Source organism: Papaver somniferum, unplaced genomic scaffold (assembly GCF_003573695.1).
Source record: "Papaver somniferum cultivar HN1 unplaced genomic scaffold, ASM357369v1 unplaced-scaffold_137, whole genome shotgun sequence".
Classification (NCBI taxonomy): Eukaryota; Viridiplantae; Streptophyta; class Magnoliopsida; order Ranunculales; family Papaveraceae; genus Papaver; species Papaver somniferum.
The window spans coordinates 20,173,577-20,198,640 of NW_020622934.1; the positions used below are offsets into that span (position 1 = coordinate 20,173,577).

The 25,064-nt window shown below is 36.7% G+C and overlaps 1 long non-coding RNA gene across 11 annotated transcripts; it reads left to right on the forward strand.

Annotated features, from left to right (window-relative positions):
- Positions 1-2,484: 2,484 nt before the first annotated feature.
- Positions 2,485-5,541, forward strand: LOC113334384. Of its 11 annotated transcripts, none has more exons than XR_003352754.1 (8): positions 2,488-3,082; positions 3,342-3,666; positions 4,235-4,307; positions 4,424-4,508; positions 4,591-4,797; positions 4,898-4,936; positions 5,045-5,173; positions 5,255-5,541. It is a non-coding gene; the product is annotated as an uncharacterized LOC113334384 (long non-coding RNA). The 11 variants fall into 11 exon arrangements; XR_003352745.1 differs by having other exon boundaries at positions 2,490-3,082; positions 4,438-4,508; XR_003352750.1 differs by having other exon boundaries at positions 2,491-3,082; positions 3,342-3,405; positions 3,506-3,666; positions 4,438-4,797.
- Positions 5,542-25,064: the final 19,523 nt, after the last annotated feature.

A 25,064-nucleotide genomic window follows, 5' to 3' on the forward strand; every position in this document is an offset into this window, starting at 1 on the left:
GACCTCAATTTTTCTTTTTTCTTGCAGAGAATCAATTGTTGCAGCATGAGAACGATCCAAAACTACAAACAGATAAAGGAGATTTTATGCAAATGCTCGGTGCGGCCACTTTTATGGTGCATGCTCATATGTTAACACCCACTTCTGACTGAATGCATTTTAAAATTGACAAGATCTGATTGTGCCTGCGAACTAGTCTTTTTTTCTGCGCATTCACACATTTTTCTTCAATAATATAAAGTTCTTAAAGTTGCCAGTGAAATTAAAGGCCTCCCAAGGATTGTGAACCACCATTGTAGACATGATTTCCCATAACAACAACTTAAATAAAGAGTAATTCTACGTCAAATGGCTACAAAGAGAAAGGAGTCCAAAGACTACAGAGGAATTCATAATAACGAAAACCATCAGAGACAAGAAAGCAATGCTGCAACTACTAGAGAAACGGAAATGGTTACGATTTCCTTTAAACCGAAAGACTTACGAGCAGAGTTTGATTGTTTCAGAGAATCAATATCAAAATCTGGGTTTGAGCCGTAGAGAATTTGAGCACCGTACGCATCGTCCAAAGTTAGCTCTACGTTTGCCGTTCCAGGCGATGAATAAGGCCACATGACAGCTTCTGGAAAAGACGAATGACCCAGGCCTAAGACATGACCAATTTCATGTACTGCTACGGTTTCCAAATCAAATGCCATGTATGATTCCTCTGAACTGAAATCAACTGCAAAAGTGAGTGCCAAATTAAAATGTATCATGCCTTTCCCCGGACCGATTATTGCATGTGCAATCACATTATCTTCAAATGGACTGCCATCTCCATGATCTCCGTAGAAAAAACCGATGGTAGTGTCGAGTTTCGATAAACTTGACCGGAATTGCAGAGGACCAAACAGCGAAAGCACGCCGAAGAGCACGACGAACGTCAGAAAATTTGATGTAACTGATGGTATGATTTCGAGATATTGCGTAGTTTAACTTCAAAGTTGAATTGTTCCAAGAGTGCCTGCCATTATAGTAGGAGAAGTGTTGAGTGATATGAAGCTTGAGATCTTGCACCCCGCATCTAACTGGCATAACTTGATCAGATAGAGCAGTGAAATTCTTGTTTGGATTCTCAGACAAAACAGTGTTTCTTGCTGGAACAGAATTGATGAAGAGTAGAAAGAAGAAGGAGACATAAAGACAGAAAGACTGCCGATAATGCATCATTGAAACTGAAATATTTCTGCTCTGAAAGATTGAACTGAAAGAGATACGGTATAATAATTCAACGAACCCTGAACTCACTCAAAACCCTAAACACCAGATATCTCTCAGAATTACTCCTCTCAATTTTTTCTTTAACACAAACAAACATATGGAACAAACCCTCTTCATTTATAGTCTCACCAGTAAGAATGACGCGTCTTGGAAGGTGAAAAATGGCTTCAATCTCCATTTCCACATTGAGCAAATTAGGAGTTTCGTAGTGCTGACATGCCCATTACTCCAAACTAAAAATGGGTTACTTCAAACTACATCATGCAAGTCCGTTCACTTGTATGATGTAGACACCCATTAATACCCACAGACTCTTTCACATTGTATTTAACGTTGTTTGATACAAAAAAAACAAATGAAAAACCTATTCACAGAGTCCATGTCGAATTAATACCGAGACTTGGTAGTGCCAATTAAATACATGACAGTGCCTTCTTCCAACCATCCAAGATCATTGTTAGAGAAATGTAAATCAAAAGCAATACCTAGGCCTCACCCAAAGTCAATTCCAACCATCCAAGATCATTGTTAGAGAAATGTAAATCAAAAGCAATACCTAGGCCTCACCCAAAGTCAATTCTGGAATCTACTACTAACTCTAGCCATTTTTGGCCAAAAAGTTGATGGGTGATTATAATTGCAATGAAGTTTGGGATCGGTGTTTTGGGTTGTGGTGGTCATGGGAAATTTCTCGGTTGTTTCCAAGTAAAGGGTATGCACATTCGTGAATGAGGTGCAACTCTTGGCTCTTTGGGTTTTGCGGTAAGAAAAAAGTGTAATAATGTGAGCTTTCCACCAAATAATTTTTCTGCAAGTACTTTGATATATTCTATTTAGACTTCATGACATGCAGGTATGTTAACCATGCCTGGTGGCAAATGTGGGCAAGGAAATGAACGAACTTCAACTACGAAATTAGAAGTAGTTGAAATGGGTACAACACTGGAGCTCGTAAAAGAAAGGATTGAAACATGACCATATACTTTCTCCAACGGATTCCGACTATAAGCCCGGCCACACGGTTTATCAAGCAGATTTTTTAACCCCATATGCCAATCTTTTAAGAGCAAAGCTCTAGAAAATAGTTCAACTCTCTATAAACCTCTCAACAATGTGCGTGTTGGAGAATCACATGGATCGGCCGAGTGAGTATTCATAGTTTGACCAATATATCCACCCTGGTCGAGTTAACATAGCCCTTGAGGTTAGGTTAGAGCATATAGGTCGACAACAAAGGATATTAAAAAACGGGTCGAAGTTACCCATCTTGTTTTCCCCTTCTTATTTCTGATTAAAAATTTCCGTCAAACACAATCCCCTGAACGCACTACCAGTTCAAAATTCTTCAAATAATCCATCAAATCGATTGAAATCGATCAATTAAGCATCCATATTCATTCAAAATATACAAAAAAAAAAAGAAAATTCAAGGCTTAATTTTCTACAAAACCCTCGTATTGACATAATTCAAGCTCTTGCTATTTCGATTTTTTCTGAACGATGGTTTAATCATTCTCAGATGCTTGATTCAGGATATAACTTCTGTCAAGCCGAAGTAAAACGAGTCCTAATCAAAACAAAGTATTTTCCTGAAGAACATTGTGTTTCAGAAATACAAGCTTAGATGTTTTGGTCAAGGCATCTGGATCCCAGGAGAGATAATTCAGTTATCGTGTTTCCATTTCCAACAATTCAATCTCCACCACTTCTATTGGACAGAGTTCGGGCAGATGGAAGGTATATCTATAGCTACCTTCGAACTGTTCGACAAAATTCCCAAGAGAGTCTTTCCTCGCTTTCTTAGTTCATTGCTGTAAAAGTAAGCTAAATTTCAAATTATTATTTTGATTTCTAATCAGCAACTTAACAGATACAAGAATAAGCAAATGCCACACTTAATTGACATTTGTGGGTTAGACCAAATTTGGGTTAATTTCGAAATAATATTTACTTTAGGTTTGCTTAGTTAGTATTGGGAACTGCGTAGAGTTGCTGATGTGAGGAAATTAAAATTTTGGGAGGAATTTTTTGGTTTTGTGTTCATTTACCAATTCAGAATGTTTTGTTGTTTCATAAAGTGGTGGATGAAAAGGGTAGTCACACAAACACTGTGCTTGATCTGCATTGGAACAAGAAACTCAAGTAAGTTTCGAAATTTAGGTAGATAGTATTTTCTGTTTCATTAACTTTTGGTTTTGCTAATGTTGCTTTTGTATATATGTGCTGTGAATGGATGCCTAAGGGGCAGCAAATGTCTTCTCTACGTTCTCAAGCAAAGATGGCAAGTATTGAACATACTTATGTATATAATAATATTTTTGACTACCTGTTTATGGGAAGGGAACTTCCTTTGGTGGAATCAACTCACATGTACCATGGCTTGTTGAAAACTACGTGAAGAAGGTACAGAACTCCACAAAACTCTTCTTTCCAGCTTTCCACTATCTCACACACTTAGTTGGTTATAAAAAATCAAACAGTTAAATCAAGTCTTTTATATTTGGAAACTGTACAGGCTTCCAGGTCTTGTACGTATCAACAAACTCAATCAAAAATTTCTCATGAACCTTAAGTTGCGGTTTCTAGCTAGTCCTCGACTCTCTCTTTCTTTGTTTGATAGGATTTGTCCTGCAACCAGCTTACCGGGGAGATCCCGTTTAACATTGTATTTCTACAAGTGGCCACACTGTACGTGGTCCTTAATTTCCTTTCGTTTATCCAGTTCAAACATATCTCAAGGGTCTATCCTAGTTATGATTTAGCTGATAATACCTGCAGTTTTTTGTTTTTCAAATAGAAGATATCTGTAAGGAAACATAGACTCGCTGGGAAAATTCCATATGTTGTTGGTTATATGCAGGCTCTTGCTGTTTGGGCTTGGTCATGGTTGAGCTAATAAGTAATATCAAGATTTTGTTATTACCTCTTGTTCAACTTTATTGACCTGTTGAGTATTTTATATTTATTACAGAAATCTTAGCTGCAGCTCGTCAAGTGGACAAAATCCTTCGAATCATTGGAGATTTGACTTATACGGAAAAATTGTAAGTTTTGTTTTCTTAGTTTACCTTATCGATTAAAAAATGTTGCCAATAATCATTTACCTGTGCGGCCCAGAATGTCATATCCTAAGCAGGTGCATATTATATAACCAGTACAGCTTTATTCTTGTAGGTTTTGTACAGTAACATACTTATAGGAAACATTCCATCCGAGTTGGGAAACATGACTAGGATTCATTACTTGTGAGTATAATTTTATGATTCTTTAAATGAATCCGACATCTGATAACTAATACATAAGTATTTCTCCAAATAAACACTTCAGTTTCGCACTTTAAGGGGGTTGAATAATAATCAGCTAAGTGGACGTTTACCCCCTGAACTTGGGCAGCTCACTGACTTTTATGGTTTTTAAGTGTTTGTTGAAGAACTTATGTGTTTCGAACTATCTTGATTCAAGTACACCTTCTTACAACAATGTATCCTAAAATAATCTCTTCGGTGATATCCCCACTGGTAACGAATTCTCAAGGTTTGTGTTGATAGGTTGTGAAAATTCATTTATTGCAGTCGTGAAAAAAAAAGGATTTTTATCTCTATTAAATTTGACCACAATTTCGTCCTTCTGCCAGCTTTATAGGAAATCTCAGTGTAAAGGCAAGGACTTTGGGGTGAGGTTCCCTTGCTTGAGGATTCTTCCTAGGGTTCCGTCTCATTTAAGATTTGTATCGTATTTCAGTTCCATCCCTCTATACCTCACACATTTTAGTTTTTTGCAGCTCCAATATCCAAAGCCACCTTCTTATGCATTGCATTGGGTACCCTTGTTCTATTTTTCCTTATCTTGTTAGTAACATTTCGATCACACAATCCAAAACCTTTTGCAGAAGGGTTGCCGGAAAAACCAGGTACTTTTTCATCAAATAAACAACATTAATCCTTGTTCAAGTGTTCTAGGGGCTAATAAAGCGTACTTATTTCTTATGCAGTTACATACACCTCACCAAAGCTCGTGATTCTTCACGTGAGCATGGCAGTTCCCCTGAACTGATTCACTTTTGTAAGCAAAGTAGTGTATCTTGTCTTTCCAGCCGTCTTATAAAATAAATTGAGTACCTCGCTCTCATGGTTGTATAAATTTTATTGGGTACCTTATTTATCAGGATGCTAATAATTATCATGGGTACCCAACTTTGAGGGTCGTATAAATTAAACTAGGTACCCAGTCCAATGTAGGATGCTATAAATTATCATGGGTACCCGATTTTGAAGGTCATATAAATTAAACTAGGTACCCGGTTCAACGGAGGATGCTATAAGTTATCATGGGTACCCGACTTTGAGGGTCGTATAAATTAAACTAGGTACCCACTCCAATGAATTTGATGTTAAACTTGTACGGTGAAGGCACAATTCATTCTACCTCCAACTTCACCCTCCTCTTGGCATCAAGAGAAACACAATCTGCACCAAACATTATGAGATTTTTTCTCTAATTCCGACTGTACTGGATTTCCAGTGCTTGATGACGTTAATGCCAAACCCGAGACCAAGCGACATTTGAAAGTACGGGAGCAACTGGGACATGACAACCTCAAAGGCTCGTACCCGCTATATCTGCAATTTTAGCTACACACACCAAAAACAAAACTATAAAGGATGGGCTTTGTTGATTCTTTCATTTACGTTGCACTCATAAAATGAACCATAATATTGGGCATACCAAAATCTTCCAAGGCATACTGAATGAAGACAAAAAAGGTTGTGAAATAGCAAAATCAGATAACCCCTTAACCCAAAAAAATTTTAATGGCAAATCTGCCCTTTACGTATTAGTGTTAATAATCTTGATTAGTGATTAAATATTTTGTTTAGTGATTAAAATAATTTTCAGAATTATAAGAGTTGTTTAGATGAAAAATTTGAGGAAAAAAAATCAAAGTTTTGGTTTGGTTAAGAAGGAGAGAAAGAGAAGGAGAAAGTGAGAAAATTTTAATTCTTGATTCAATGGAGGATGAGGAGGGTCATAATTCATATAAAAAACCTAGGAAAATACATATCAACTACACCAATGATTCCCAAATGGCTGATTTCTTAGATTATGAGAATGATTTTACACCCACTCAAACTCAAGCTCAAACTCAAACTCAAACACAAACTCAAGATGATGATTTTTATGAGCCAAATCCAAATGATGAGTACATATATGAGGAACCCAATGCTTCTAATACACAGGTACACTTATATCTTATGCTCAATCTCACTTTTAGAGCTCTCAATTATCAAATGTTAGGTTTTTTGAATCATGGTTCGGCGAAACAAGTTGAGGTTCGGCTCACATCTATGAGCCGAATCTACCAATTGATGAACGATTCGGCTTACTGAATCTGTTTACTGCATGCGCCGAACCTATAATTTCCAATTCCAACCCTTTTGCTAGACACTAGTTCGGCTTATATGAAAGTTTCATAGTAAGCCGAACAACATCCTGAATAGCCCGGAATAGAATCATTACTAATTCGGCTTACATATCCAAAAGCGTATGTGCCGAACATAATTTTTTAATTTCTGGGTTGAAATATTGTTATTAGTTCGGCACATATGGAGAATATCGTATCAACCGAAACCTCTTATGTTTAAGGTTCGGCACATAATATGATTATAGTCTGAGCCGAACATGAATTTGTAAATTTTTGGGTTAAAATATTGTTTGTGGTTCGGCACATATTGAGGATATCGTATAAGTCGAAACTTCTCATTTTTAACGGTTCGGCACATAATATGATTATCGTCTGAGCCGAACATGAATTTGTTAATTTTTGGGTTAAAATATTGTTCGTGGTTCGGCACATATTGAGGATATCGTATAAGCCGAAACCTGTAGATGTTTATAGTTCGTCACATAATGTGATTATCGAATGCGCCGAACCTTGTTATTATATTCCCTTCTAGTGTTTAACCTTGTGATATTCTTTGTAGATCGTGCTTAGACCCATGGAAAATCAACCTGATCCAGTAGACATAATTCACGAGGATACCAAGGATCACTTCCAAAATGATTTGGTATGTAATAACCTTTTGTTTACCTTAATGTTGTCGGAATATTCCAAAGTTTTTCTTACTAATTACTTGTTTTGGAATGAACGTAGATATGGAAAACTAAACCAGAAGTTCTGGATTGGCTTGAGGAACACGCGATGAAGATAAATTGTGTACTAGTTAAAGGACAACAAAGCCGATGGGATCGGTTTGAAATGATTTGTGAGCGTAGTGGAACCGGCGCTAGCAAGGTTAAAAAGGGTATTGTATACGTTGGGAAGACCGGGAGAAAGAATAGGACGAAGACGAAGAAAATAAATTGCCCTTTCAAGATCGTTTTCAACCTCAAGAATAAGTCCATGAACAAAGAAGATCAATATTGGATAATGAATAAAGATATGGATTGTCGTCATAACCACCCACATCCCAAAGACCTTCATGGACATGCGAAAGTAGCGCGACTCAAACCCGAATAGATGCTAGAAGTGGATAAAATGACACGAGCACGTTTGCCACCTTCTAGGATTCTTAGCAAATTGAAGGCGGACAACAACAATAACAAGTCGACTATTCAAACTATTTACAATGCAAGACAAAAGATTAGAATACTCAATTTGCAAGGTAGGATGGTGATGCAACAAGTAATGTGGTTAGGGGTGAAGAATAACTACGCTTGCCAAAAGAAGTTGGATGACTTCGGTCAAGTCACACACCATTTCCTTGCCCACCCGGAATGCGCCTAATTGGCTCTATGCTTCCCACAAGTTATTATACTGGATTGCACGTACAAGACTAATAAATATGAGATGTCGTTGATGAACATTGTGGGGCATACTTCGACAAAGGCACCGTTCACCGTGGCTTTTTATTTCATGAAAAACGAGAAGAAAGGGAGTTATGTTTGGGGGTTAGAACAATTGAAGTTAATCTTCCGGGAGGGTGATCTTCCTAAAGTGTTCGTTTCTGATCAAGATTCATCATTGATGTATGCTATTAAGAAGGTATTTCCGGATGCATTCAATTTTCTTTGTACGTTTTACATATGGTGCAATGTGAGGAAAAAATGTCAACCGATAATTCAACCACTTAAGTTGAAAGAATTAGAGAATATTGCTAAGCTACCGTTGGATACACGAGTAAATAAAAAGAAGGAATTCTTGAAAGCATATGAACATAATGAGATGTTGTGGGCTTCTTTCCAAGGCGAATGGGAATCTTTGATATGGTCAATCACCGAGGATGTCTATGAAGAAAATTTTAAAATGCTTATTAATCATTGGAAGACCGCCTACCCCGATGTCATTACTTACTTGGTCAAAGATGTGTTGGAACCTAATAAAGAAAGGTTCGTGAGTTGTTTCAAAAATCGGCACAAACACTTCGACAACCAAGCCACAAGTATGGTAGAGTCGGCTCATTATCGGTTGAAGAAGAACCTTTTTGGTTGTGTTGACACTTTTGTCACGGTTTTTGATGCAATTGATGAATATTTCAAAAGTGATGTTGTGAGAATTAAAACCGCGTTCGAGCATGACCTTATGTTTAGACACAAGAATTATGGTACTAATTGGCTACGGGAGTTAACTTATAGAGTCTCCCATCTATGCATCGACTTGTTGATGAAAGAAGTGGATTTGATTAAGACAGTAGGCGCCACCTTGGAGGAAGAGTGTGTTTGTACAATGAAGAAATCTATGGGACTTCCATGCCGCCATGACCTACTTCGGTACAAGGATGGTATCATACCATTTTAGGATATTGATCATTTTTGGAAACAATTAAGCTTCGATCCTCTCCCAACCGAAGACGATGAGGATGATCTAGAGATATGGGACACGACAAATGGGAAAAAATTGGCGGAGATGTATAGGAATATGTCCCGACCTCAAAAGAAATTCCTATGGGACAACATGATGCCGGTCATGTATCCTTTCACCCAAGAAAATATTTTGGAACCGGAGAAGAGTGACCCGAAAGGTAGGAAGAGTAAGAAAATGAATAATTTTCAAACTAGACAAGCTAACAAGGAACTATTTGCTAATAAAAGGAATCCATCTGGCGTTGAGTACCATGATGCAAGGTTTGAAAAGGAAAAGAAAGAAACTGAGAAGTTGATGAAGGAGGAAGAAGTCAAAGTTCCAAAAAAACGAGGTCGCCCGAGTATTCAAAAATCGGAAACAAGTAACAAAGAGGTGAATGATAATGATTGTCCGTCACAAGATAAGGATAGTAAAGAGGATGTCAAGGGGAAGGCTAAGATGTATCCTTCACAAACTAAGATACAGGAGAAAAGGACCGTACATGAAATTGGTAGGATGAGAGGACCCAAAAGAGATAAGTCCGGTAGGTATATGAGGCCTATCAATTTTATATACGATAACTACTTGGAAGATCTATCGCCAATAATTCATGAGCATATTATAGCAATGGACGACGTGCAAGGCGATGGAAATTGTGGTTATTACGTCACAGCGGAACAACTTGGTCCTTTTATGGAAGGGAATAATCCGGGGCCCCCTGAAAATGAAGTGAACTATATTCGGCAACGATTGTTACAAACCCTACGTAAAAACAAAGAATTCTATAAGACAATGATGAGAACAGGTCCAAGAAAATATGCAGGGGTGGCAGCGGAGTACGTTGCATTCGAACGTCGTTTGCATGGGGATTTTATCATTACCGAAGAACATTGGATGTCAATGCCCATTTGTGGGTTTTAAATAGCGGAGACATTCAATTGCGTCGTACATTGTTTCGCATGGACGGGTAGTAGCTTTACTTACGCGCCTCCAACAAAACCTTGCAATGATGGTGTAAAGGATAGAAGACTTGTTCTTGGATTTGTTCAAAATTGTCATTTTATCGGCCTCAAACTTAGACCCGGTTGCCCATTACCACCCTTGATGAGTGCAGCCTTTTGGCCTAGATTTGAAAATAATTTTGCGATGCATTGGTGTGCAAATTATGCGACGGAAATGGATCTTTGGAAATCTTTGCATGTGCAGCCTCCAAGTGGACAAGTAATTACGTTTTCAAGTGATGAGGATGAAGATGTTAAGCAAGAGGTCAGTGAAGATGATGAGAATGAGGTCAGTGAAGATGATGAGAAATAGGTCAGTGAAGAGGATGAGATTCGTTTAGGATCTCCATAAAAAATGTTTCATGGATTTATCCGTTTATTTTGTGTCAAGTTCGGCTTATAAGAACAATTTGCTAGGTTCGGATTGTAGTATATTTCTGAAGAAAGCCGAACCTTTCATGATTCATGAACACAAGAATTATCATATCATTCCAAATAGACTTTTCATATTCATAGAAATTGTGGATTACATCCCTGCTACATAGTAGGCTTCCAATTAATTTCTAATATCCTAAACGGGTAATGAGAAACCTTCTAAGAATGTGGTAGTGATCTTTGTATTTGAAATTCTTTCCCTTCCATCGTCGCCATTCCTCTAGAGGTCGAACTTCAATCTCAGAGTTTGTTTCACCTTTGAGTCGATATCGACTCACAATCCGGACTAAATCTATGAAGTCTGTGACTTTTTTCTTAATACTTATAATTCGGCAAAACAAGGACGCACTATCCCGGTTGTGAGAATTACATGTTTCCGTGCTGAAGGCTTCATGAATTCTAACCAAGTAGTACATACTCATCAGACCATTTACTCGTCGTTCTTAACCCTTCTTTGGATAGTATGCTACATAATTAGTGCAAAGAGATAAATCTTCTTCTAGAGTAAACTTACGAGTTGGGGGTGCCATTTGTTGAGCATATGTGGTTAAGAATATGAAAAAACATGTAGGTATATATAGAATATAGTTTTACAACGGCTATATATTTCAAAAAAAGAGTCGTTCCTAGATTTTCGTGAAAAAAAAGTAAAGGTTCGGCTTATAGAAATTTTAGAACATAAGCCGAACCTATATGCATAACGGCTATTTTTTTAAAAACTTTGAAAAATTTTACAGATTTGGCTCACCATATTGGTGAGATTTAAGCCGAACTATATACTGGATTACACCAATAATGATTTTTATGGCTCGGCTTATAACTCAAATTATAGAAAAAGCCGAACCTGAAGGACAAATGATTCGGCGCGTAACTAACATTAGAGGATAAGCCGAACTCTATACATTTGGCGCATAACTGTTAAGCTATTCATTAAAACATGAAATTGAAGGTGTCCATAACCCAATCCCAGCACCATTAAAAACAAAGTTGAGCACCTAAAAGCAAAGGTGTTTGCAACACCATAAAAGTGTACTTAAAACTTAAGAAAAACATTAAAAGGAAGTTGGAAACATAAAAGGGCATTTAACCACGACCCCTCTTCTTAGTGGTAGGCTTTTGTGCGGGTTCCTTGGGTCCTTATCCTTTGTGATGATTGCATCCCACTTTTTGTAGAGGTAGTTTTGTTCTTCCACGGTCATTGGTGTTTTGCAATCAATTTTGTCCTTCATTTTCTTCAACATCTCCCTACCCGCGGCATTGGTCCTGACACAAGTATGAAAGTTATAAGACTAATTCGGCGCAAGTATGAATCATGTCTTGAAATTTTTGTTAGCTTACGCAGAGAGTGGATCGGCTCATACCACAAAACAATTATAAGCCGGTCCTAAATATTCGGCTCACAACCGATACCGTCGAATAAGCCGAATCTATGATTATGATCTCAAACATGTATTCGGCGCAACATGATATCATATAAATAAGCCGATCCTATACACTTGTAAAATTTATAAAATTTTAACAATGATATTCGGCGCAGCCCTAATACTATCGAATAAGCCGAATCTAGACTTATGAATTGAAACATTTATTCGGCGCAAAACTAATACAACCATACAAGCCGATCCTAAGCACATGAAAAAATTCTGAAATTCAAACAACATTTATTCGGCACAAAACTAATACAACCATACAAGCCGATCCTAAGCACATGCAAAAATTCTGAAATTCAAACAACATTTATTCGGCACAAAACTAATACAACCATACAAGCTGATCCTAAGCACATGCGAAAATTCTGAAATTCAAACAACATTTATTCGGCACAAAACTAATACTACCATACAAGCCGATCCTAAGCACATGCAAAAATTCTGAAATTCAAACAACATTTATTCGGCACAAAACTAATACTACCATACAAGCCGATCCTACGCACATGCAAAATTTCTGAAATTCACAAAATATATTCGGCACAAAACTAACACCATCGAATAAGCCGATTCGATGTATAAGTCTCTGTGTCACTAAGTTCATCTCAAAACGGATTTCAGATCTACGCCGAGCCGTTCATATGCACTTTCAGGGTTCAGTTCCAAGAAAAGCTCGGCGCACATCTAACATTTGTTTTACGCCGAACCATACCCTGTAACCGCCGTAGAACACATGATTTTGACGAATTAAATCGACCAAAACAATCAAAAACATCAAATATGAGATGGGTTTGTAGAACTAACCTTCTTATTCTTATTTCCGGAGTTGGTTCTTCTTCAATCTCTTCTTCCGGTTGATTTTGTGGTTGATTTTGAGTTTTTTCTTCACTCTCTAAATCTTCTTCTTCATCAATAGGTTGTTCAATCGATCGATTTGAACGAGATACTGCCTTACGACGACCCATTATATAGATGAGTTTAATCGCCGATTAAAGTTTCACGAATCGACAATTAAATTTCCGCGATGAAAAAAAAAGAAAGGAAAGGGTGAATGAGTTCGGCTGTGGAGAGGAAGAAGAAGAAGGTGAATGAAACTGATTTTAGGTGTAGTTGATTATAGGTTTTGTATTAGGGTTAGGGATAGATTAGTAGTAATTTAAAGGATTTAAGGGCATATAGGTAATTGAACCACCCCATGGTACCCCTTATAAGGTCACCCAAGTTAGGACTAGTGCCTTGTATGCCTAAGAAGGTTTTGGTATGCCCAATATTATGGTTCCATAAAATAACAAAAAAAGGCTTCATGGAACTGAAGAAAACCTAAGTTCTACATACAGTTCATCAACTTGGTAGTTTAGAAACAAAAAATAAGTTTTTCAGATGAGATGTGTGATCCTTAAAAACTAGTCCAGTATCATAACTTTACAAACTAGTTTTAATGATTTATGGATTGTCGTATAGAAATCAAGATTCAGTTCTAAGTGAATCACTAAGCAATCTTTCAAATCCAAATTCACTAATTAAAATTGTATTGTATACATCTTAAAAATGTACAGGACATTAGGATCATACGAAGAGCGTAGCTTAGCTTAATAATGACAAATGGAGATCGAGATTCTACCTCCTTCCTCGTGGAAAGAGAAACATATACATATTTATATTAAAAGGCATAATTAAGAAGAGACGTATGTAAAGAGAGACTGAATGAATTACATTAACGACAAATGCAGATAAAAAAAAAGCCTCCTACTACCTTGCTTGTGATTGCAGCAGCTTTAAGATTAGAGTATAGACAGCTAGATGGATGGATAACACAACCCGTCAAAACATAACATCAAGTTTATAAGCGAAGTAACTTACTTCGATAAGTTATATAAGGATCTAATATTTCAAAATCTTTTATATGGGAGATGAAATGCTATTAAGCAGGTCTAAAAGCTTTTTCTGAAGTTTAAAAAAGCTCCCCAGAAAGGGGTTAATTTAAGTTCCTAGTTGTAAATCAGTTAACTTCAAATCTACTTGGGAAATTCTTTCACGATGTTGCTTCAACCTCTAAATCATAATGCCTGCTAATGCTTCCCACATATCTTTTTCCTCCTGCTCTTTATCCCCAACATATGTACCAGAATTGAGTGAAACTAAGTTCTTCACATAAGTCTCCACTAGGAATACCCCTAAAAACCATTCTTACTATTCTTAAGAATCCTAGTTGCTCTTTCCTTCGGGTCCTATAAAACCAAATCCTCCTCACCAGCCAAATTAGAAACCTCATGCTTTTTAATCATCAGCAGGATCTTCCAGTTGTTTAAATACTCCATTTTCCTCAAGTACAAAACTGACAAAGTAGACTTAACATCAATGAGGGTGGGAATTTTATAGAGTTTCGTCCAACATTCTCTCACTCCATACTCCAACACATTGACATCAATGAGGGTGGGAATTTTCTGGCTCTGGGATATCTTGAACACTCTCATTTCCAACATCCATAGAAATTAAAACTTTGTGGTTGTTTCCTGAATAAGATTTTACAATACAATGAAGAGCTCCATTATAGAACACCCCCGGTGCTGATACACTTCGCCCATTAGAGATTATATGCTGAATTCGTTTCCAAGTATCCGATTTCAATGAATAGACATCGACTTCAGATTTCCCCTGAGTTGCACTTGAACGACCCATGATTCTTACATACTTGTAATTTAATGCATCATAACCAAATCCATACTCAAAGCTAATGTACCCAGGAAAAGACACTGACAGAAATCCATCATTCAGTTCTAAGTTGATGAACTGAATGAAATCTAAAAGAGAAGCACGGGGTTCAGGGTTTTAAGAAGTAACAAGAAGGTTAGGGATATGAAACAATTGGTATTATAACAACCTTTCAATCTGATGTAATTGAAAAATTAAATAGAACTACATACCTATACCATTTGAATTTGATGAATTCATATCCATCGGTCACAACCCCTCCAAACTTTCATATGAAGATGAAGATGGTGAAACAGAAGATGAAGATGGTGAAACAGAAAATAAAGACAGAATTTGGAGAAGAGATATGGGATATAACCTAACCTAACCCATTTATATTCTCTCAACACCCGATCCGTATAACCTAAACCTAACCAGGGTATTTGAACTAACTCGACCAGGGAGGGTAGGTTAGAGAAAAACGGTTTTAGTTAACTCACCTGGTCGAGGTGAGTCCAACTCGCACATGGTTGTCACCTTTTTGCTGAGTTCGACTGTGAGCGAACCTTTCCGTTGAATATTGAATTTGTGTGACTTTGCTCATCTTTTAATTTCCATTTAATACATCCTCAGCAGGTAAAAATAACTTTTTCTTACAAAATCTCTTACCCTTAACACTTTCGATAATAATTACTTTATGGAAACGTTATGACATTGAATCCCACGTAGACAAGGTTCCTTTTTAGAGCATGGAAACGTTATGACATTGAATCCCACGTAGACAAGGTTCCTTTTTAGAGCACTGATGACGTCACTAACTCTTTAATTACTCCTTGTCCTGCGCTTTGTCAGAGTACGTATAATTTGCTGAAAAGAATAAAAATAAAACGGGAACATTAATTAATTACCCCTAACATATAAGATCTTCATAAATACCCCTCCATTTTATTTAAATACTCCTAAGAGGTATATTTTAAGTGGATAATGAAAATGAACTAGTACTTTTTTGGATAATGAAAATGAACTAATATGTTCTTGACGCGTGAAAACGTCAACCCAACCTCCTCCGGAGGTTGAATTGACTTAATATAATTTTAGATGTTCCAAAAACTAGACCCTAAAAACCTAAAATAAACCCCTTAAAGGTATTTGTAAACTCCTTAAGGGTATTTGTGAAGACCCCTAAAAAGGAGCGCTATTTATACAATTTCTACAAACCAAAGGTACTCCCTAACATGTAATCTTGAACAGTGTCCCACTAGTCGGGTCGGGTGCTCAATAAATATCCTCATTTTTGTCATGTACCCGTGAAGATGGCTGCCTTTATCTGATTTGGGATGCAGTTGGTAGTTAATTAAGTTATGATTAGCTTTAATTGTTAGGTTATTGAGTTTCTTAATCAGTAAGTTAATTAGGATCGTGTGACAGAATGTTGTCCACGTGCAGTCTGTCGAGCCGTTGATGCTCTTAGCTAGGTTTTTGCTTAGTATTTATACTCGCTTTCTCCCTTGTAATGAACTCAAGAAATTGGATAAGAAAGAGAAGCTCAGTCCAGTGTGGTTGCAGTGTACTTCAGTGCTCGTCTCACTTATTATACCTTGTACCTTCATCATCAACCATAACAGTGGTATCACCCAGTAGATCTCGTACTCTGAAATGACCAGAGGTCCATCTATCAAAGATGTTAACACTACGACCAAGGAGTTATCACGTCTAATGGCGAATCTCACAGAGATCCAGAAGCAGGCATAAGCGAAACGTGAAGCAGATGCTAAAGCACATCAAATCTTAATGAATCGTCTCGTACAACTTTCAGAAGACACTTTAAAGCATCTACAAAACCAACCCATATCTGAAGCTGGTGAACAACACACTCCACAGTCAGGTCACTCTAAAAATAAAGAAGGTACTCCTGCAAATGCTCTTAAACCATCTAAGCTTGACTTCCCAAGATTTGATGGAGAGAATCCTAGAAGTTGGTTGAGGAAATGTGATAGATTCTTTCAGATACACCCAATGGATTAAGCTCAAAAAAACAGAGTTTGCCTCTATGTACATGGATGGTCGTGCGGATTCTTGATTTTTCGACTATTGCTCTGGTAAAAAATCTGTTCCTTGGCTCGAATTTTCTAACCATCTTTGTCGTCGATTTGAAGATTTTTCTAATGATAACTACGTGGGATGTTTCAATAAATTAACACAAATCACTATTGTTGAAGAGTATTTTGAAACCTCTGAACAACTAAAGGCATTAATGATTGCTAAAAACCTTTCCCTAGATGAGGAGTATTTCATATCAAGTTTCATTAGTGGCCTGAAACCAGAGATTAGCAATTCAATTCATATGCATAACCGCATAACATTATCCCAAGCCTTCTTTTTAGCCAGACTTCAAGAACAATCTCTCGTATCACCACCAAAACCCCTGATAAATAAACAACCAACTACTTCTTCTTATTTCAGTAGACAATCTACTTTCAAACCTACCCCTACTCCAGTGGTTTCATATTCAATACCCACAAATACCCAGAAATCTACTTACATCCCACCAATTAAACGTTTAACTCAAGAGCAATTAGCTAAGAGGAGGGCTAAAAAATTATGTTACAATTGTGATGAGAAGTATGTCTATGGGCACAAATGTAAGAGTCAACAGCTCTATATGGTTTTGGCTGAGGAGGAGCAACCTCAAGACACAAACCCTCAGATCAGTGTAGAAGAAGTTCCCACTCCTGTGGTGGAAACAGACATGGAAATATCCCTCCATGCTCTCAATGGGCATCATAGCACTGAGACTATTAAAATGTTGGGGCATCTAAAAAAACAGGCTGTGACAATCCTTGTGGACACAGGCAGCACTCATAGCTTTATAGATGCTACTTTAGCTAAGAGGTTATTTTGTTCTGTTAAACCCACTTCTCAGTTATTAGTCACAGTGGCCAATGGTGACAAGGTTACCAGCTCTGGGGTTTGTCAGCAAATGGAGTGGCAGGTGCAGGACCATAAATTCAATGCTGACTTTCATGTCCTTGCTTTGGGTGGATGTGATATGGTATTGGGAGCTGACTGGCTCAAAACTCTAGGTGATGTAATCTTTAACTTTTTAAAATTAACTATTTCATTTACTCATTTGGGAAACAACATCACCCTAATTGGTATTTCTAATAATCCCTCATTTATGATGGCTAGTGATCAAGTTGTTCAAAAATTCATTAAAAACAATATACCAGCCTTTGTGGGATAATTTTTTGCCATCTCAGTTGAACCACCTATTACACCAACACCCACACCATTCCAAGATATATTGGATCAGTTCTCAGATGTATTTGCTGAACCAACTCAGTTACCCCCCAGAGATCACTAGACCATAAAATACCACTCAAACTTGGTTCCCAACCAGTTAATCTAAGACCCTATAAATGCCCTCGCATTCACAAAGAGGTGGTTGAATCCTTGGTGGAATAAATGCTCAATGCTGGTATCATTCAAGACAGTCACATCCCTTTTGCTTCTCTCATTCTTTTGGTAAAAGAAAGACAATTCCTGGAGGTTTTGTGTGGATTACAGGAAGCTGAGTGAACTCACAATCAAAGATAAGTACCCCATACCTGTCATTGATGAACTTTTAGATGAGCTACATGGTTCTAAGTTTTTCACAAAGCTTGATTTGAGATATGGATACCATCAAATCAGGTTATTCTCAGATGACATTTACAAAACTGCATTCAAGACACACCATGGTCATTTTGAGTTCAAATTAATGGCATTTGGGCTCACTAATGCACCAGCAACATTCCAGTCTCTTATGAATTCAGTTTTTGGTCCTTACTTAAGAAAATTTGTATTGGTTTTCTTTGATGATATACTTATCTACAACCAATCACACTTGAAGAACATGTACAACACCTTTCTATATTTCTTGTCTTACTAATACATCACCGACTTTATGCTAAATTCTCTAAATGCTGTTTTTCTCAGTCATCTTTGGGATACTTGGGTCACATTATAACTGCAGATGGTGTAGCTGTTGACCCAGAAAAAATTGATTGTATGAAGAAATGGCCTGTACCAACTTGCCTCAAAGAGTTAAGGGATTTTCTTGGGCTTACAGGCTATTATAAGAAGTTTGTCAAGAATTACGGCCTTATTAGTAAGACACTTACAGATCTCTTGAAGAATAATGCCTTTCAATGGTCTCCAAGTGCAGATGAAGCCTTTCAAAAACTTAAACAAGTTATTTGTACTACTCCAGTATTAGTGCTCCCTGATTTTTCTAAAACATTTGTGTTAGAAACAGATGCTTATTCTGTGGGTGTAGGAGTTGTTCAAATGCAAGAAGGAAGGGTTATTAGCTTCTACAGCAAACCTCTTGGCCCTAAATCCTTAGGCCTTTCTACTTATGAAAAAGAACTTCTTGCAGTGGTCATGGCAGTTACAAAATGGAGACACTATCTTTTTGGCCACCACTTTATAATCAACACTGATCATCAAAGTATCAAATATTTCATGGATCAGAAGATCAACACAGTTTTACAACAAATATGGCTTATGAAGTTGTTGGAATTTAATTATACCATTCACTACAAAAAGGGCATGGAGAACAAAGTTGCAGATGCACTCTCAAGCCTCCCTACTCAGTCTTAATGTTCAGCCATGTCTGTGTGTACTCCTACTTGGGCACAAGAAGTTATTCAAAGTTATGACAATGATGAATGGGCAACAACCATCATTCCTCAGCTTTTAGTAGCTCCATCTTCTGATCCTCATTATACTTATATAGATAGAATTTTGAGATATCAAGGGAGTTACATCAGGGCCAAAAGACATTTTTATTAGAAAGGTCTCAAGAAGGAGATGTTATTGTTGGTCAGTCACTGTGATGTGTGCCAAAAAAATAAGGGAAAACACACCTTTCCTGCAGGTTTACTAAAGCCTCTACCAATTCCCTCACAAGATTGGCAGCACATAACAATGGATTTCATAGAGGGATTGCCAATCTCCAACAAAAAAGATGTTATCCTTGTTGTGGTTGATAGGTTTACAAAATATAGCCACTTCATTGGATTAAATCATCCTTTTACAGCTTCCACTGTGGCTCATGAGTTCCTTACTCGATCATGTTTTCAAGTTACATGGTCTGCCAACTTCCATTGTGTCAGACAGAGATAAGATATTTACAAGTAACTTCTGGCAGGAATTGTTCAAGGTAATAGGAACCAGCTTACAACTCAGTTCTGCATATCATCCTCGGTCAGGTGGACAGACTGAAAGAGTGAATGCATTCTTGGAGAATTATCTCAGGTGCATGACAGGCCACCATCCCAAGCAATGGTTCAAATGGATGCCCTTAGCTGAATTCTGGTACAATACAAATCATGACACCAGCATAAATATGACACCATTCAAGGAATATTGTATGGCTACTCCCCTCCACATCTTGCCTTCCCCAATGAAGTTCTTACTTCTGTAGATGTTGTTTGAGATTATTTGGCTTAGAGGGATACCATGCTGGAGCTCTTAAGGGATTCCTTACATAAGGATCAAGAGAGAATGAAAGTTTTTGCTGACAACAAGAGAACATATAGACAGTTTGAGGTGGGAGATTTGGTCTTTTTAAATCCACAACCTTATCGGCAATCTTACATTGCTCTGCGCAGAAATTTCAAACTCTCAGCGAGATATTATGGTCCCTTTCCTGTCATTGCCAAAGTTGGCCAGGTAGCTTACAAACTGCAACTACCTTCTTCTTCTCAGATCCACCCTGTGTTTCACAGCTTAAGAAGCGCATTGGCTCAGCTGCTATCACTGCTCCTACTCTTCCTCAGACTGACGCTGATGGTGAAATCATTCTCAAGCCAGTATCATTGCTAGGCACCAGAGAAATCTTCAAGGGACGTACTGCCATTCCTCAAATGTTAATCCAACGGTCTCACTGAACTACAGCAGAGGCCACATGGGAGAACACAACAAATGTCAGAACTCGTTTTCCTAAGTTTCATCCTTGAGGACAAGGATGTTTTGAAGATCGGGGTATTGTCATGTACCCGTGAAGATGGCTGCCTTTATCTGATTTGGGATGCAGTTGGTAGTTAATTAAGTTATGATTAGCTTTAATTGTTAGGTTATTGAGTTTCTTAATCAGTAAGTTAATTAGGATCGTGTGACAGAATGCTGTCCATGTGCAGTCTGTCGAGCCGCTGATGCTCTTAGCTAGGGTTTTGCTTAGTATTTATACTCGCTTTATCCCTTGTACTGAACTCAAGAAATTGAATAAGAAAGAGAAGCTCAGTCCTGTATGGATGTAGTGTACTTCAGTGCTCGTCTAACTTATTATCCCTTGTACCTTCATCATCAATTATAACAATTTCCTCGTACCATGGCATAAGATATTCTTATCATCCTAAACTCTATACCGTCTTGATCCTTAAATGGGTGAGCAACGCGTCTTTGTTATAGTTTTGTCCGACTAGTACTATAGTTAGTTGCATTGTTTATAAAATAACCAATGAGCTTAAAATTTTCAGGCATGCACTTTTTCCGTTTTTTCCTCGTGTCACATTGGTGAATTTTGTGTCCGTGAAGTTTGTTTCTTCGGAAGTTGGTAAGCATCCATTCTTCACTCGATGTAAAGCTTTCGTTTTTTTCCTGTAACTTCCCCCGCTTATTTACTACTCCCTCCGCCTCACTATTAAGTGACATATTTATTTTTGGATTTTGTCCCACTATTAAGTGATTTATTCAATAAATAAGGAAATATTTCTAAAATTATTATTTTAATTGATTATAAGAAATATGCATAACTTGATAGGCATGTTTATATTTGTTTAGTAGATGTTTTAAAATGCCTTTCAATGGTATGAACTAGTCGGTGATACATACCACAATGGGCCTAACCATTTATTTATAATTCCGTGTTGTATCTAGAGATGGATTAATCCAATGACATTATTAAATTAGTAAACAAAAAATTGAGAATCTACGATATCCTAAATGTTTGTATTGTAATTCATGAGATATTTTGGTTTCTTGGATTACTATGCTTGCAAATAGTTATTTAACAAAGTTTTTTAGTAATGATGTGAATAACTTAATTTCACAATCGGCCACTAATCTTATGTATCCTACATTCATTTTATTCCGAGAAAAATAGTAATGGGTAAATAACTTTCTTATAGTAGCGGAATAACTTTCACATAGTTATTTAACAAATTTGTTCAGTAATGAGTTAATAACTTTCTTAAATAGAGAACTTCTTTCTACCATACTGCCATATTCTTTGATCCCTACCATTTTCAATACTGAAAGATGAAATCAAATTGAAAAGATGAGCAACATCCTCACCTTCCCCGTTCTTAAGATTCTTGCAAAAACAAAAGTTCCAGTTATTTCCTTGGTTCATTTAACATATCATGTATTAAAGCCTCGTGCAATTTGCTAATCTGGTAGAGAGAAGGGAATAAATCCATTAAATCTTGTCATTAATAATCCAAGGGTCCTTCCAAAAAAGACATATGCCTCCATTGTTAACATGAATCACTAAATTTGCTCACTTATGTTATGTTCTTCAGAATACCATCTCAGAAACTCCTCCCAATAGGTTTATTAAAAGTATTTCGCTAAAAAAAGGAATTTGGATTACAACTGTAAAGAAAGAACTAGTTTCAATATCATAGTCCAACCATGTCATCATTACCTTGTATCTGAAGAAAATCATCAGATATCTCCACTGTGATCAACATGTTTAATCTTTTGAGCGATTCCCAAATGCATCACCAACGTGGCATACCATCATATACAACTTACTCGCTCAGAATAGATACCTTGTGAATGCCCATAATACTGTGGTACATGCTTCTGAGATCATGCATATTCTTGACATTATATTCAAGCCATCAAGAATCTTTTAGCATATATTTAAAGACATAAATATATGACATCTCGTGCATAAATTTGAAGCTTTGATAGACTTGCTTCTACATGAAACCTCATGTTCATCCTTTCTTCAAACTTCGTAACCCATTCTTTATAATGTATGGTTACTAACACCCATCATGAATTACATTTATATTCCACCTCATTCAGCCTTATACTACATTATGAAAACCAAAGAAAGAAAATAAACTTCTCTGAAGTTGAACCTCGATTATTAATCACATTATAAACCCATCTTTGTGTACATATCATTTGAAACATAATATTTAAAAACATATTTCTCCACCCGAACAATAAACTATTTCTCAATACCAAGTCTAATTATATCATCGCGTATAAATCTCTGATTCCATTTTTTGAGAAAATTGGCACCCCGAGCACAGTGGAACACATGATACGAATGTGTAATTGGTGATTTGAACCAAACATGGAGAAATAATTAGAGAAACGATAGATAAAAAAAGCATGCAACCATAATAAAAGATATACGTGGTTCATATTTAAAGGCTACATCGACGGAACCACCAGAGAAACTTTATTATATGAAGATCATTACATGCTGTTTTTTCAACCCGCAGAAGAAGATCTACGCAAAAAAGTTAACAAGACATACCCTAGAATACCATTGAGAAACCTTAGAAATCAAATTTCTAAACCATTCTTCAAACCAGCCTCATGTCTTCTCTTCCATATCTTCTTCACAGTTGCTAGTAACAGAGGTGAAACATGGAAACAATCTAAAAACATGGTTTAGGGAAACCATAAACCCTAAACACAAGAAAACAAAAATCCTATATTTACATGTTTTTCTCTCACATCCATATTAACCTTCACGGTAATACCCGACTCTCAAACAGACCTAATTAAATACTCTTCTAGGTTAGACTACCACATACTCACAACTCTAATCTTATAGATAGAGAACATAAACTTGGTATCTAAGAAGCCCTTATTTTAGGAACAAGTTTCCCTAACTTGGATTCAAAGTTTTTAAACTTTAGGAACACTTGACAAAATAAAGTTTGACCAAAAGTCAAACTTTCTATCGACTGAACTAATTTTCTCAAGTGATAACAACGTGACCCCTTTATATTTTTTTGTATACAATTATAATTAAATCTCATTAGATGAATGTATGATACTTGGTGTTGTCCCCACTGCTCAAGAGATATTCAACATCGTGAAGGAAATGGCCCCTCTAAAGGCATTGGGACTTGATGGTTAGCCATGTCTTTTCCACAAGAAATTTTGGCTTATTGTCGGCAGTGAGGTTACTGATTTAATTCAAAATTATCTTAGGTTAGATTTTTTACTCGTCCCACTAAATCACTCGTACCTCACTCTAACCCCCAAGATAAAAAAAAAAGTCCATCTACCCTAGTGGATTATAAACCCATTGCACTCTGCAATGCGGTTTATACGGTGATAAAAAAGATCATTAGAACTAGACTAAACCCTCTTATTGATTCTCTCCTTTAAAAAACCTAATCTTCCTTCATCCCCGAAAGGAAAATTTTAGATAACATTATTGTTGCGAATGAACTCTTTTATTCTAGGGTACTTCCATTTCTGTCATTGGGTCTTTTTCGCTTACTCAACATGAGTATGGCTTACGATAATCTATTTGGATTTCTAAAGTCTAGTGTTGAATAAATTTAATATATGTCGCAATGTGCTTAATTAGATAATTTATTGTGTTAAAATGTCATCTTATTTTATACTTGTTAATGGATATCATGCATGTTATTTTGTTGGTGGAAGAGGCATTAAACAAGAATATCTCTTTTCACCGTATTTATTCATCTCGTGCTCCTATTTCCTGATTATCATCCTCAATAGATTCAACCATGAGTGACTTATATTCAGGATATTTATTGAACCGATAAGCACCTTTCATTACCCACATGTTTGCAGATGATGTCATGTTATTTGGAGTTATAAATGTCATAACAATTAGCTCGGTCACAACTATCCTCCAGCGGTACTATGGGATGTTAGGTCAACAAGTTAACTATTCAAAATCTGCAATGTGCTTCAACAAGAATGTAAGTCTCGAGAAGCAAAGGAAAATCATTGTACTTTTAGGATTATGTTAAACAACCTAGATATTTTTTAAACTCAAATTATACATATTGTACAAAACTTTCTCTTGTGAATTTGTTCCTTCAAAAATATATAACAAGACTTGTTCTTGTTGGAATTTGGTTTGTATACAGTTCCGGTATATACTAGGTTGATTCTTGGATATTAATTTTTGAGATCGTCCAAGTATGCTTGTTTGTAAATCAGGAACAATAATCTCTATTATTGATCTATACTTGCTGATTGTAACAAATTTGTCCATACACGTTTCTGAACAAAAAGTTGGCGGCGTACTTGGTACCCTCTCCTTTTCATGAAGCATGAAATGAAAACCACACTTCACGTAGTGCAAATAAAGAAAAATAAATAGGTATATGAAAAAATAATAAA